This window comes from Aethalodelphis obliquidens, unplaced genomic scaffold (genome assembly GCF_003676395.1).
Source record: "Aethalodelphis obliquidens isolate GAN/ISIS:26980383/991018 unplaced genomic scaffold, ASM367639v1 scaffold102, whole genome shotgun sequence".
Classification (NCBI taxonomy): Eukaryota; Metazoa; Chordata; class Mammalia; order Artiodactyla; family Delphinidae; genus Aethalodelphis; species Aethalodelphis obliquidens.
Genome location: NW_020838046.1, coordinates 716,136 through 733,338, shown reverse-complemented (window position 1 = coordinate 733,338; position 17,203 = coordinate 716,136).

The window sequence follows — 17,203 nt, the reverse complement described above, 5'->3', positions numbered from 1 at the left end:
TGCTACTTTAAAAGTAATATATTTCATATAAGATAGATAACCAGCAAGGCCCAACTGTACAGCACAGGGAACTGTACTCAATGTTCTAGGATAACCTATAAGAGAAAAGAATCTAAAGAATAATGAATATATTATATGTATAACTGAATCACTTTGCTGTACACCTGAAACTAACACAACATTGTAAATCAATGATACTCCAATAAAATTAAAATTAAGAAAGTAATATATTTCATATTGAAGGAGGAAAAACAGAGTTGGAAGACTCACACTTCCCAATTTCAAAGTTACTACAAAGCAACAGTAATCAATACCATGTGATCCTGGCACAAGGACAGACATAGAGTCAATAAAATAGAATTGAGAGTCCATGAATAAACTCATATATTATGCTCAACTGAATTTTGACAAGGGTACCAAGACTATTCAACAGGGAAAAATGAATAATCTCTTCAACAAATGGTACTGGGACAAATGGATATCTACATGCAAAAGAATTTGTATCTCTACCTCACATCACATACATATGTTGACTCAAAATGGATGAAGATCTAAACATAAGAGCTAAAACTACAAAACTCTGGAAGTTTTTGTGACTTTGAATTAGGCAATGGTCTCTCAGATATGACACCTAAAAACACAAACAATGAAAGAAAAAAAAGACTCCTTCAAAATTAAAAATTTGTGCTTGAAAGACATTATCAAGAAAGTGAATAGACAAAGAATGAAAGAAACTCTTTGAAAATCATATATCTGATAAGGGTGTAGTATCTGAAATATATAAGGAACTCTTACAACTCAGTAACAAAAAGACAAACAATCCAATTTAAAAATGGGCAGGGCTTTCCTGGTGGGAGAGTGGTTAGGAATCTGCTTGCCAATGCAGGGGACACGGGTTTGAGCCCTGGTCTGGGAAGATGCCGCATGCTGCAGAGCAACTAAGCCTGTTCGCCACGACTACTGAGCCTGTACTCTAGAGCCTACAAGTCACAACTACTGAGCCCGCACACCACAAATACTGAAGCCCACGCACCTAGAGCCTGTGCTCTGCAACAAGAGAAGCCACCACAATGAGAAGCCCACCACCACAATGAGAAGCCCGTGCACTGCCACAAAGCGGAGCCCCCCACTCGCTGTAACTAGAGAAAGCCCACATGCAGCAATGAAGACCCAATGCAGTCAAAAATAAATAAATAAAATAAATCAATTTATAAAAAATGGGCAAAGGACTTGAATATACATTTCTCTAAAGAACATGTAAGTGGTCAACAAGCACAAGAAAAGATGCTCAATGTCATTAGTCATTAGGAAAATCAAATCAAAACCATGATGAGGTGCTACTTCACACCCACTAGAATTGGCTATAATTTAAAAAAAAAAGGAAAATAATAAGTCCCGATGAGAATGTAGAGAAATTTGAATCCTTGTACATTGCTGGTGGGAATATAAAATGGTTCAGCCACTGTAGAAAACAGTTTGGAGGTTCCTCAGAAAGTTAAACATAGAATTAATTATCATATGACTCAGCTATTCCACTCCTAGGTATATACCTAAAAGAATTAAAAAGAGGGATGCAGGGGCTTCCCTGGTGGCGCAGTGGTTGAGAGTCTGCCTGCCGATGCAGGGGACACGGGTTCATGCCCCGGTCTGGGAAGATCCCACATGCTGTGGAGTGGCTAGGCCCGTGAGCCATGGCCGCTGAACCTGCAAGTCCGGAGCCTGTGCTCCGCAATGGGAGAGGCCACAACAGTGAGAGGCCCATGTACTGCGAAAAAAAAAAAAAAGAGGGATGCAGACAAATTCTTGTACACCAATTCATAGCAGTATTATTTACAGCAGCCAAAAGGTGGAAGTAGACCAAATGTTCATCAATAGATGAATGGATGAACAAATTGTGGCATATATATAGATACAACAAACTATTATACTATTATTCAACCATAAAAGGGCATGAAGCACAGATACATGCATACTATGATGTGGATGATCCTTGAAACATGCTAAGTGAAAGAAGGTAGACAAAAAAGGTCACGTATTCCATATGATTCAATTATTAGAAATATCCAGAACAGGCATACCCATGGAGACAGAACACAGATGAGGTGGTTACCAGGGGCTGGGGAGAGTGGAATAGGGAGCAATGACTTAATGGGTAGGGGGTTTCCTTTTGGGATGTTGAAAACTTTAAAAAACTAGATAGAAGTGGTGGTTACACAATATTGTGAATATACTAAATGCCATTGTTCACTTTAAAATGGTTAATTTTTTGTTATGTGAATTTCTTCTCAGTTAAGGAAGTATCTTTTATTCCTCTAACTGCTTTTAAATTTTTCTTTGCCCTTTTTTTTTTCACTTTTACTATTGGTGTGGTTTCCTTGAATCAGTGGTTTGATGTCTTTTGTTAGTTCTGGAAAATTCCCAGCCATTATCTATCCAAATATTACTCTGCCTCAATTTATCTCCTTGCCTTCTATGACTTGAATTACATGTAAATTAGATTTTTTTCATCACAATCTAAACTCTCTTATGCCTTTTTCTGTATTTTTCTCCTCTTTTTCTTTTTGTGTTTCAGGTTGCATATTTTCTCCTTTCCAGGTCATAAATCCTTTCTTCAGTGATGTTTAAGTTGATGTTAAACCTTCTATTGAGTTATTACTTTCAACTAGTATATTTTTCAGTCCTCGCATTCCATATAATTCTTTGTTGTTTCTATTTAGTTGCTGAAATTATCCATCTTGTCATTGGTTTCCTAAAAATACTTAAAGTTATTTTAAATTCTATGTCTTATATTTCCAATATTTGTATTTCTTGTGGATCTAGTTCTATTCTTTGCTTTTTCTCTTTTTTGGTCACTTGGTCATCTGGTATGCGTGGTACTTTTGATGGATTGCTAGACATTATATATGAAAAGTGTTGTGATAATCTGAGGCTGCTGATGGTGGTACCTTCCTCCAGAGGATTTCCTATTGCCTTGGGTGGAAACATACCACTTTTAGGGTATGGGTATGTCACGTTAATCCAATCAGAAATTAAGCAAATTCAGAGTTGCACTTCAGTTTTTGAGAAGGCTAGTCAAATTCTAGTTCATCCTCTAGTTGCAGAGTAAGCCCTCTGGGGATTCCAATGGAAAGCCTAGGGTGTTTATCAGGGTTTGTTCTCCTTGGTGGGCCCTGAACTCTAAGTTTTGTCTCACAAGCCCAACAGGACTGCCTGAGCTCTCCTCATCTCCGTCTGTCAGCCACCACATTTTGGTCACTTCACAGCTATTGTTTATGAATTAGCAAATGCCTCAAATGCTCATTGTTGAACTTCCCTTTTCTCTGGGCTTGTGGCTCCTGAAGTCCTCACTGCATTGATAGCTCTTCAATGTCTTAAGATAGAATGTTTGAAAAAATGCTTTTTCCATATTTGCTGGTTGTGCTTGGTATGATGGTTGAACTGCAACAAGTTAGTAATGACATAACCACATTTCCAATAGTGGAAACCTGATCAATTTATTATCAATTGGCTTAGAGTTCTCTTAGTGTGGCTTAAAGTCCCTTCTAGACCTTCAAATCCTGAAATTGATGAATGCAATTTAAAAAGATAAAAGAGAAGATTTTGCAATTCTCTGCAAAATATAAGTACCTGATTATGTGTGTTGTCCTACTTGTTGTTGTTTTTTTTTTTTAATCTTCCTTCCCCAATTAGACCAAAAACTACTCATGGATACAACTCAGATATATTTTATTTCAGTGTCTTCACATTGGGCCAGTAAATACTCCATAAAATTGAGCTGACTGGGATGTATACTATCCCAATTAGCAACCACTAATTAGTGTTTAAATAGTTTTAACTTGGAACTCTCTCAGCATGAAATAAAAAGGGCTTTCACAGTAAGATACAATCAAAAAGCCAGTAATTAACCACCACTTGCTACTTCTGTATATCATTGATTTTTGGCAGCTATATGACTTTCATAAAGATTATGAAGATTTTAAGTAACTGAAATGTCCATCAATTGAGAACTGATTCAATACACAATGCGTTTGTTAATATTAAAGAAAATGAGGCAGACAGATATGTATGCACTGATGTGGGAAAATCTCCAAATATTGGGGGAGAAGAATATAATGGTCTGCATATTATTTTCTGGATAACCTATTGTTTCCTAAATTCTTGGTCTCAAATTTTAAGTATATGTTTTCTGACTCAGTTCTAGCAAAGAGAAAATGGAAGCCTGTCTATGCCTTGACATTGCAAGCTTTTGTAAAAAGGAATTTAGACAGTTAAGGGGATAGTTGATGCAGATGTAAAAACGAAAGAGAATCCTGTAGAGCCATTTAGGGGACACTTGTAAGGTTAACATGAAGACAGGAAACATTCACAAAAGCATAAGTCCTAATTGTTTACAAATGTAACCATTAGAGCATCTTGTGACAGTATTTGTGAGTCTCTCTCTGAGATTTCTTTACTTCAAAGGTGTAAAGTTTTCTTCAGGGATGTTAACATTTAATTCTTGAAACACCCTAGGCTAACTTGTCATCTAACTGTTTTCTGTCTTTGGTTTGGCAGAAAGCCTCAGAAATGTCTTTCTTTTTTTTCCTTTGGGGATAAAGGAAAATTAATAGATCAGTGACCAATAGATAATATGTTTAAAACTATGTATAGGAGAGATTTTGTGGGGGGGGAAGCATCATATATGATGCTAGTAACTGTTTTAAAAAGGTGCGTGTGAAAGAATATGCTTCTCTCTGCATGAAATCTCTCTGGAACTGTACATGTAGGCAACAGAGACTGCTGGATGAGGCCTGGGGCACTGGGTCAGGGTGACAGGGAGATGTACTTTTCACCTTACACTCTTCTGTACTATTTTGACTTTTTAAAAAATCATGTACATACATTATTTATTCAGAAAAATAATTTAAAATGATTTCTAAGTACAAGAAAAAGGTGATAAAAGGGAAAAACTTAACATTTATTTTTAAAATATTTATTTATTTATTTATTTGGCTGCATCGGGTTTTAGTTGCAGCATGCGGGATCTTCGTCACCGAGTGCAGGATCTTCGTTGTGGCATGCGGGTTTTTAGCTGTGGCATGCACACTCTTAGTTGCAGCATGTGGGATCTAGTTCCCTGACCAGGTATTGAACCTGGGTCCCCTGCATTGGGAGCACAGAGTCTTAGCCACTGGACTACCAGGTAAGTCCCAGGAAAACTTAACATTTATATACAATTTCACAACAATCCCATAAGATAGAAAAGTTATTCTTATTTCACAGAGAGGAAACTAAGGCTCAGAGAGATTAAAAAACTTGCTCAAGATCATAAAGCTAGAAGTTGAATCCTGGTAAATCTGAATCCAAAACTTAAGTTATCTTTCAGTTTTGTACTCTTAAAACATAAGTAACTTGGATTACAGTTATGATCAAACTGCAAAAAAAGTTTAACGATAATTTAAAACACCCTAGTTGCAACACCATTAACTGATTTGTTTCTTATGCTGCATAAGAAATGGCAATAGTAAATAAGAAGGTATACCTTTTCTAAGGCAATCAAAATTTAATTAAACTTCAAAAACTTCCCAAGGACTTTACAAAAGTCCTGGTAACAACTTGGATTTAAAAAATACAATGTTGGGCTTCCCTGGTGGTGCAGTGGTTAAGAATCTGCCTGCCAATGCAGGGGACACGGGTTCGAGTCCTGGTCCAGGAAGATCCCACATGCCGCGGAGCAACTAAGCCCGTGCGCCACAACTACTGAGCCTGTGCTCTAGAGCCTGCGAGCCACAACTACTGAGCATGTGTGCCACAACTACTGAAGCCCGTGTGCCTAGAGCCCGTGCTCCACAACAAGAGAAGCCACCGCAATGAGAAGCCCACACACCGCAACGAAGAGTAGCCCCTGCTCGCCGCAAACAGAGAAAGCCCGCGCACAGCAACGAAAACCCAACGCAGCCAAAAATAAAAAAAAAATAAATAAAAAATAAAAAAATAAAAAATACAATGTTGCTACTACTTCTCTTTCTTTTCAAGAAATTAAAAAAATAGAACATAAGTGAAGACACAAGTTTTCAGCAAATTTTAAGAATTACTTTCACTATGGAAACCTTGCATTCCTATAATTAATGTAACAATGTAATCTACAAATTTTTATCTTGTGTCTTCTTAAAGAAATTAGACAATGCTCAAGTCTTCTTTACCCTGAGGAATCAAGAGTTCACTTGGAGTGAGGCTCCAGGGGTGACGGTGCTTAGCTCTGTGAATGGGGGCTACTACACCCCCCTTCCTAGTCCCCTTTCCTCCTATTTTCTTTGCGTCATTTCTAGCCTGTGGGCCCCATTTCTAGATCAGATGCAAATATTTGCTCACAAGCAGCAAAGCTTTAGGTTTAATGGTGGTTGCACCTGTTGAAAAGTGATAAATGACCAGAATTTTCCCATAAGCTTTCCTCATGTAAAACAGGGATCGTGGTTGGAGGTGAGACAGCTTTTCCAAGAGACCTTTCAAAGGGCTTCATGAGTTCTCACCTGGACCCAGGACCCCTGTTCCTTGATGAAGATGAGCATGGGTAGACATGAGGGAGAGGTAGTGGTGCCCAATGGACCCAAGCATGGAATAGAAGATCAGTTGTAAAACCTCAGCAGTGTGGAGCCTTTCCTGGTCCGAAGGATGCCTGAGCAAGGCTTTCCTATTATCAACACTAGGAAGGACTTTTATAGGTCAGTCCATCTTTCCATACAAGGAAGGAACAAACATTATTGGGTAACACTATATGCCAGGCACCTTCACAAATCATCTATTTCTCACAGCCCTGTGTGGCTATTATTGTAACTTTCATTCCACTGCTGAGAAACTGAGGTTGTGAGAGGGTAAGTGACTGACCCAGTCAGGAAGGGGCTGGTCTGGGACTCATACCTCTGTCGCCTGACTACACGTTCGAATGTGTGGATCACATCGGTCTACAGCACCAAAGAGATGCTGCTTTGTTGTTTCAGTTAACTTAGCTGGCTGTGTAGGTTAAGTACTCCGAGGGTCAATAAAAATTCAATTTGCTTCTCCCAAAGCTTAGCAGTGCTGGCCTTGACAGGAACCTAAATACTATGCTCTGCTGCTGTGAACTTTTATGTCTGTCTTAGGCTGCACATGAATACTTCTGTTGAAGAGGATTCCATCCCGGTTTAGAGAGTGGGAGCCTGAGTTTCAATGTACATTTATATACCCACTCAACAATAAATGCCAGGAGAGAAAGGTGGAAGAGGAGGGTGAGAGAGAGAACATTTAAATAGTGGGGGTGAGTCTGCCTGTCACCCCATACCAGGAGTATCTGCCCTGCTAGAAGAGTGACAGGAGTACATGACTCTGACGTTTCTTCAGTAAGTTGCAGTCTCCTGTATACCCCCTGTCAGCATTTCACTGGGATTTGAGGGATTTTTCAAATGTAATTTGGGCTACACTTTGTCTTTTGCCTTTATAAACTACCCCTACCTGCTAAGACACAACTTCCCTACACTATAGTTATGATATGCCTGTGACCAAAAGCAAAATGCTGGAGAACTCCCTTTTCTGGGACAGAAATTAAGTCATTTGTGCCTTGAATTCTGAACATTCTTCGTTGCCCACGTGTGTAGGCTGTTCTTGTTTTAGTCACGTGTGGTAGCGTGTGTGTATGGAGGTCATGAGGCAAGAAGCCTCCCAGAGGAAGGGTCAGGTCAGGTCCACCTCTGGCCAAGTGCCCAACTTCGCCCTGAGCTTTGGGGCAGCCTGAGCAGGAAGAGGCACCCCCTTAAGGCAGAGGGCAATGGTGCCTCAGCTTCCTCACCCAGGGTGAGAAAAGCCCTTTTCCCTTGATTAGGAAAGACTGACTGACACTTTCCTCAAAAGGAACTTTCATGAAAAAGGAACTGGATAATTTTAAGATTTACTAGATTTCTTCTCAGTTTTTTGAAGCCTCATCAAAGAATGGCCAGGCTGTTGCCACCAATATAGCCCACCCATCTTGGGCATCTTTTCATCACCTGGGTTTGCCATTACCCTTTCTTATGCTCAGGTCAAACTCAGGTTTAGCTGCTACCCTAGCTCCTGTTATTTATACCTGCTTTTTGACTCCTCAGTAAAGAAAGTATTTCCCCAAGACAATTTCAAAACTCCTCTCTGAGCTGTACTCTGAGTCAGCATAAATGCACTCATAAAGCTCTGCTGCACTGAGTGAATTCTTCCTAGAGGTCTCCTTACTTACGGGTTTCTAGAATCTTCCCCTTGTCACTGACCCAACTGTTTTCATCCCATTTCTTACCTGCTGGCTTGTTTAAGGTAGCTTCTAAGCTGTAATGTTCTAAACCAGCACCTCTACCTGCTTTCTTCAGTGACCCCAGTATTTTAATTTCAGGAGCCAGTCTGCCTCTAATTCATACCTGCTAAAATGCACGAGCCTCTTCATGGCTCTCCACTGGAAAGCCCATGCTCTGTGCAGAGCATCGCCATCTCTAGCTCTAGAAAAACTCTTCTCACCAGCCCTGCTTGTGTCCTAAATCCAAGCCCATCACACTTCTCAGACTTTCCTACTATTATGCTTTGCACACATGGGTCCTGTGGTCAGCATGCCCTGTAACCTACCTTCCACTTGGTGAGCTTCTCTAAGAGACAAAGCAGAAAGGGGGTTAGAACAGACACCGGAGCCAGGCTATATGCACTGGAGTAGCTGCAGCTACTTACTAGCACTTTAACCTTGGCAAGTTATTGGATTTCTCTAAACTTGTTTCCTCATCTGTAAAATGGGGTTAATAATAGGATTGTTGCAAGGATTAAATGAGTTAATATATGCAAAATGTTTAGAAGAGTGCCTATCACATAGTAAGCACTATAGGTTAGCTATTATTATTGTGGTTATTCATTAACTTTAAAAACATAGTGTGTGTATATATACTCTGTCCATTTTTCTGTGATACACACACACTATATATAAAACAAATAAATACATACACTATATATTGGTGTGTGTATATATATATATAATATGTGTGCATATATAAAGCTTTCCCTTCAGTTCCCTCTGTTTATTTTCCTGTTTTTCTCCTGAGACTCTGAATTCCTCAAGTACAAGAACTGTGCACAGGGCTTCCCTGGTGGCGCAGTGGTTAAGAGTCCGCCTGCCGACTCTCCTGCCCCGGTCCGGGAGGATCCCGCATGCCGCGGAGCGGCTGGGCCCGTGAGCCGTGGCCGCTGAGCCTGCGCGTCCGGAGCCTGTGCTCCGCAACGCGAGAGGCCACAGCAGTGAGAGGCCCGCGTACTGCAAAACAACAACAACAACAACAACAACAACAACAACAACAAAAAAACTGTGCACAACCTAACAAATACTGGCCCAATTGTCTCATGGATGAAGGGTGGCCAGCAGTTAGGAACAATAACCCTGGGCTGCCAGGGTCTCATTTCTGACTTTGCCACTTAATAGGTGAGTCATTTTGGCCAAGTTACTTGACCTTCTCTAAGCTTCAATTTCTTAATTTGTAAGAGAAGAGCTATAACTTCTCTCATTGGGATGCTGCCAAGATGAAAATTATAATGTATATAAAACACTCAGCATGGTGTCTGGCACATCCTGTGATCTGAACTGCTAGCTATAGTTAAGTTTTCTCCTGCCCAGCTTCACAGCAGAGATCTAGAATGGCAGTTTCTATTTCAACTGGATTCTTTGTATTATCTGTTGCCATTAAGTTCTATTCTTAAACTGTCTTGATAAGGAATTTAGCATAACCAAATAATTTGGTAGATAAAAAGTCAAGGAACCTTCAGGATCTTTTCTCAACTATTAAAAAGCCTAAAGTTACAACCCAGCTGGCCAAAGAGAAGTCAGATTTAATTTCTTCAGGTCTGAAGTTGCCAGGCAGGATCAGGTAAGCTGCATTCCTGTTGGAGGCTCTTTGGACTAAATTCTTACCAACTTTTGGTCTATTGTAAACACTGAGGCTTCCTTGAAATAAAATACTCTTGAATAATACTATATGTGTGTGTGTAAAAAACAAAACAAAACAACCTATGCCTCATGCATTACAAAAGTCTGTCCAAGAAGGGTTTAAAAACTCTGAAATATCACATCTGTTCCAGACTAATTTCTGATCACTCAATAATTTTTAAAATAGTAAACAAGAAATTATTCAATTTCATACATTGCTTCAATTCATAAAGCTGATTTCTTAGTTGATAGCACCATGCCCATGAAGAAATAAGCAACTGTATTTTGATGCTAATTCTAACTTTGGTTCTAAGGAACAAATCCCACACTTTAAAGAGCACTGAGACCATGAAATAATTGAGATGTAAAAACTTGACAATGTCAGTTCAATCTCAAAGCCACAAAACAGAAGGTTCAAATTTCAATGGATGATGCAAATCTTCCCTAAGATTAATGGAAAGCCCTATCCTAGTAATTCACTCATTTTATTTCTTAGCTTTTGTAAAAAGTCTGTATTTGGTCTGAACAGCACCTACTTTTCTTAGTCTTACTCTCTGCTAGGACTTGAAATAATGTGAAAAGGGTGAAAGTAACAGTAATAGAAACAGTAACATTGCCATTAAATAGTCCTACATCTCCTGACTGTTGATGAAGGAAAATAACAATTCATCATAAATGGGAAATAGAGGAGCGGGAACAACTAATTTGATTTTCACTGGATAAAGGTAGGCGGGGAGGAACTATACTATTAATTGATGAAAATACTAATAAGTGAAAAACATTTTGTAGGTATTAAGGAGAATGTCAAGGCAACAGAACCCATTCTAGAGGGTAAGATCAAACACACTGAGCTTAACTCTCTAGCATTTAGAGTTGGCTGGAAATATCAGGAGGACGACTGAATCAGTGAATCTCAATGAATAATGATGTAATGAATAACCTGTGCAGCTTTTAAAAATCCTTTAACCCCATATGCACTTAACAAGAGAGCCTCCAAACACATGAAGCAAAAGCAGACATAATCAAAGGGAGAAATAGACAATTCAACAACAGTCATTGGAGGCTTCAATACTTTACTTTCAATAATGGATAGAACACTAGATAGAAGATAAAGAAGGAAAGAGAAGATTTAAATAACACTATTAACCAACTAGACCTATAGAGCACTCCATCCAGCAACAACAATCTATATATTCTTCTCAACTGCACATGGAACATTCTCCAGGATAGACCATATGTTAGGTTATAAAACAAGCCTCACTATAAGTAAAATGACTGAAATCACACGAAGTATGTTCTCCAACCACAATGGAAAGAAGTTAGAACTCTATAACAGAAGGAAATTTGGGAAATTCACAAATAGGTGGGATTTAAACAAGCAATGGATCAAAAGGAAAATCATAGCAGAAACTAGAAAGTACTCTTAAGATGAATGATATAAAAACCAAAACATACTAAAATTATGGATGGGTGAAATTGTGCTTACAGAGAAATTTATAGCTGTAAATGCTTATATTAAAAAAGAAAGATCTGAAATCTATAACATAATCTTCCACCTTAAGAGAAGAAGAAAAAAAATGAGACCCAAAGCAAGAAGAAGGGAGAAAATAATAAAGATGTGAGTGAAAATTAATAAAGTAGAGAATAGAAAAATAGACAAAGCAATAAAACCAAAAGTTCATTCCTTGAAAAGATCAAAATTTACAAACCTTTAGCAAGGCATAACTAGCTAAACCATGGATAAGTGTTAGGTGCATATATCTTTGACCAGGCAAAAAAGAACTCAAATTACTAAAATCAGGAATGAAAGGGGACATTACTACTGACACTGAAGAAACAAAAAGGATTATAAGGGAATCTTATGGACAATTGTATGCCAACAAATGTGATAACCTAGATGAAATGGACAAATTCCTAGAGAGACACAAATTACTGAAATTGACTTAACTAGAAATAGAAAACCTGAATAGGCCTATAAGAAGTAAGAGAGTAAATCAGTAATCAAAAAACTTCCCACAAAGAAAAGACCACGACCGGATGGCTTTACTGGTGGATTCCACCAATTAAGAATTAACACCAATTCCTCTCAAACGCTTTCAAAAAACAGAAGAGAAGGAAACACTTCATAATTCATTATATGAGGCTAGCATTACACTAATACCAAGTCAGACAAAGACATCACAAGAAAATTACAGACCAATATTCCTCATTGAATATAGATATAATAATCCTCAGCAAAATACTAGGAAACTGAATCCTGAAACATAGAAAAACATAATCCTATTATGACCAATTGGGATTTATCTCAGGAATGTAAGGTTGGTTCAACATATGAAAATCAATTAATATAATATACCATATTAATAAAATAAGACAAAAACCACACGATCATCTCAACAGGTACAGAAAAAGCATTTGACAGAACCCAAACTCGTTTATGATAAAAACACTCAACAAGCTAGAAGCAAAAGGGAACTTTTCAACCTGATAAAAGGACATCAGTGAAAATCCCACAGCTAACATCATACTCAACAGTGATAAGACTAAACGCTTTTCCCTCAAGATCAGGAACAAGACATAGATGTCTGCTTTTACCACTTCTATTCAACATTCTACTAATGAAGGCTCTAGCCAGGGGCAATTAAGAAAATGGGGCTTCCCTGGTGGCGCAGTGGTTGAGAGTCCGCCTGCCGATTCAGGGCACACGGGTTCGTGTCCCGGTCTGGGAAGATCCCACATGCCGCGGAGCGGCTGGGTCCGTGAGCCATTGCCGCTGAGTCTGCGCGTCCGGAGCCTGTGCTCCGCAACGGGAGAGGCCACAACAGTGAGAGGCCCGCGTACCGCAAAAAAAAAAAAAAAAAAGAAAATGAAATAAAAGGCAGCCTGACTGGAAAGGAAGAAGTAAAACTATCTCTATTTGCAGATGACATGATCTCGTATATAGAAAATTCTAAGGCATCCACTAAAAAACTATTAGCGCTAGTAAATGAGTGCAGCAGGGTTGCAAGGATAAAAGATCAATGTACAAAAATCAATCACATTTCTGCAGAAATTAAATAAATAAATAGGAAGGCATCTCCTGTTCATGGATTGGAAGACTTAATATTGTTAAGATGACTCTACTACCTAAAATGACTTGCAAATTCAAGGTAATTCCTATCAAAATCCCAGGGCGCTTTTTTTGCAGAGATTAAAAACTGATCCTAAAATTCATATGGAAATGCAAGGGGCCTTGAATAGCCAAAACAATCGTGAAAAAGCTGGAGGACCCACACTTCCCAATTTCAAACTTACTACAAAGTAATAGTAATCAATACCATGGGATACTGGCACAAGGACAGAATAGGGACCAATAAAATAGAACTGAGAGTCTAGAAATAAATTCATATATTATGCCTAACTAACTTTTGACAAGACTGCCAAGACCATTCATCTGGGGAAGAGAGAATAATCTCTTTAACAAATGGTACTGAGACAAATAAATATCCAACATGCAAAAAAAAAAAAAAAAATGAAGTTGGACCTCTACCTCACATCATATACATATATTAACTCAAAATGGATGAGAGAACTAAATATAAGAGCTAAAACTATAAAACTCTTGAAAGTTTTTGTGACCTTGAATTAGGCAATGATTTCTTAGATATGACTCCTAAAACACAAACCAAAGAAAAGATAGACAAATTGGACTCCCCGCCAAAAACCCCCAAAACAAAAAAACTTGTACTTCAAAAGATTCTATCAAGGGACTTCCGGGAAGATGGCGGAAGAGTAAGACGCGAAGATCACCTTCCTCCCCACAGATACACCAGAAATACATCTACGCGTGGAACAACTCCTACGGAGCACCTACTGAACGCTGGCAGAAGACCTCAGACCTCCCAAAAGGCAAGGAACCCCCCACGTACCTGGTTAGGGCAAAAGAAAAAACTAAACAGAGACAAAAGGATAGGGACGGGTCCTGCACCAGCGGGAGAGAACTGTGAAGGAGGAAAAGTGTCCACACACTAGGAAGCCCCTTCGCGGGTAGAGACTTCGGGAGGCGGAGTGGGGGAGCTTGGGAGCCGCGGAGGAGAGCACAGCAACAGGGGTGCGGAGGGCAAAGCGGACAGATTCCAGCGCAGAGGATCGGGCCGACCGGAACTCACCAGCCGAGAGGCTTGTCTGCTCGCCCGCCGGGGCGGGCGGGACTGGGAGCTGAGGCTCCGGCTTTTGTCGGAGCGCCGGGAGAGGACTGAGGTTGGCTGCATGAACACAGCCTGCAGGGCGTTAGTGCACCGCGGCTAGCCGGGAGAGAGTCCGGGGAAAAGTCTGGACCTGCCGAAGAGGCAAGAGACTTTTACGTCCCTCTTTGTTTCCTGGTGCACGAGGAGAGGGGATTAAGAACGCTGCTTGAGAGAGCTCCAGGGACGGGCGCGAGCCGCGGCTAAAAGTGCGGAGCCCAGAGACAGACATGAGACGCTAAGGCCGCTGCTGCCGCCACCAGGAGGCCTGTGTGCGAACACAGGTCACTAGCCACACGCCCTTCCGGGGAGCCTGTGCAGCCCGCCACTGCCAGGGTCCCGGGATCCAGGGACAACTCCCCCGGGAGAACGCACGGCGCGCCTCAGGCTGCAACGTCACGCCGGCCTCTGCCGCTGCAGGCCCGCCCCACACTCCGTGACCCTCCCTACCCCCCGGCCTGAGTGAGCCAGAGCCTCCGAATCAGCGGCTCCTTTAACCCCGTCCTGTCTGAGCAAAGAACAGACGCCCTCCGGCGACCTACACGCACAGGCGGGGCCAAATCCAAAGCTGAGCCCCTGGGAGCTGTGAGAACAAAGAAGAGAAAGGGAAATCTCTCCCAGCAGCCTCAGAAGCAGCGGATTAAAGCTCCACAATCAACTTGATATACCCTGCATCTGTGGAATACCTGAATAGTCAACGAATCATCCCAAATTAAGGAGCCCTGTGGATGAAAGGCTCTTGGTGCTGCAGCCAGGAGTCAGTGCTGTGCCTCTGAGGTGGGAGAGCCAACTTCAGGACACTGGTCCACAAGAGACCTCCCAGCTGCACATAATATCAAACAGCAAAAATCTCCGAGAGATCTCCATCTCAACGCCAGCACCCAGCTTCACTCAACGACCAGCAAGCTACAGTGCTGGACATCCTATGCCAAACAACTAGCAAGACAGGAACACAACCCCACCCATTAGCAGAGAGGCTGCCCAAAATCATAATAAGTCTACAGACACCCCAAAACACACCACCAGACATGGACCTGCCCACCAGAAAGACAAGATCCAGCCTCATCCACCAGAACACAGGCACTAGTACCCTCCACCAGGAAGCCGACACAACCTACTGAACCAACCTTAGCCACTGGGGACAGACACAAAAAACAACAGGAACTACGAACCTTCAGCCTGCAAAAAAGGAGACCACAAACACAGTAAGATAAGCAAAATGAAAAGACAGAAAAACACACAGCAGATGAAGGAGCAAGATAAAAACCCACCAGACCTAACAAATGAAGAGGAAATAGGCAGTCTACCAGAAAAAGAATTCAGAATAATGATAGTAAGGTTGATCCGAAATCTTGGAGATAGAATGGACAATAGAATGGACAAAATGCAAGAATCAGTTAACAAGGACCTAGAAGAACTAAAGATGAAATAAGCAACAATGAACAACACAATAAATGAAATTAAAAGTACTCTAGATGGGATCAATAGCAGAATAACTGAGGCAGAAGAACGGATAAGTGACCTGGAAGATAAAATAGTGGAAATAACTACTGCAGAGCAGAATAAAGAAAAAAGAATGAAAAGAACTGAGGACAGTCTCAGAGACCTCTGGGACAACATTAAACGCACCAACATTCGAATTATAGGGGTTCCAGAAGAAGAAGAGAAAAAGAAAGGGACTGAGAAAATATTTGAAGAGATTATAGTTGAAAACTTCCCTAATATGGGAAAGGAAATAGTTAATCAAGTCCAGGAAGCACAGAGAGTCCCATACAGGATAAATCCAAGGAGAAATACGCCAAGACACATATTAATCAAACTGTCAAAAATTAAATACAAAGAAAGCATATTAAAAGCAGCAAGGGAAAAACAACAAATAACACACAAGGGAATCCCCATAAGGTTAACAGCTGATCTTTCAGCAGAAACTCTGCAAGCCAGAAGGGAGTGGCAGGACATATTGAAAGTGTTGAAGGAGAAAAACCTGCAACCAAGATTACTCTACCCAGCAAGGATCTCATTCAGATTTGATGGAGAAATTAAAACCTTTACAGACAAGCAAAAGCTGAGAGAGTTCAGCACCACCAAACCAGCTCTACAACAACTGCTAAAGGAACTTCTCTAGGCAAGAAACACAAAAGAAGGAAAAGACCTACAATAACAAACCCAAAACAATTAAGAAAATGGGAATGGGAACACACATATCGATAATTACCTTAAATGTAAATGGACTAAATGCTCCCACCAAAAGACACAGATTGGCTGAATGGATACAAAAACAAGACCCATATATTTGCTGTCTACAAGAGACCCACTTCAGACCTAGAGACACATACAGACTGAAAGTAAGGGGATGGAAAAAGGTATTTCATGCAAATGGAAACCAAAAGAAAGCTGGAGTAGCAATTCTCATATAAGTTATATATATATATATATATATGTAGTTTGCTTGAGTGCAGTGTTTTTTGTTTTCTGTACTGAATTCATTAGCATGGGTCGGTATAAAATTTAGCATAGGTCAATATGTAATTTGTAAACTAATAAGGTCTTAAAAGTGAGGAATTAAGTCTTTTAAATTTAATTATTTATTGTAAAGAGCAGAATAGCATACATAAACAGGTGCCTAAGGAAAACTTGTATTCTAATATGGAACTCTCATGAACACCTTTTTTTTTTTTTTCTTCTAACGGTATGATAGTAGGCCATTTGATTATTTTTATGGCTTTAACTTTACAACAATGAAATATTCGTAAATTTTAAAAAGTATTTTTCTTTATTTGATGCGGGTGGGATACTGGAGAAATGAAAGGTCAAACACCTATTGAGGAATCCATACTTGTCTATATATTGTGTACTTTTATTTCAAGAACTGATTTAAAATTCCTAAAAGGATGCTATAATAAGTTATTATGCCATTTTACAGACTGAATTAAGTGAATTTCAGGGAGGTATGAAACTTGCCTAAGGCTATCCAGCTACCAAGTGGTAGAAGTGAGAATTAAATCCAGGTATACCTATCAAAAAAAAAAAAAAAAAAAAAAAAAAA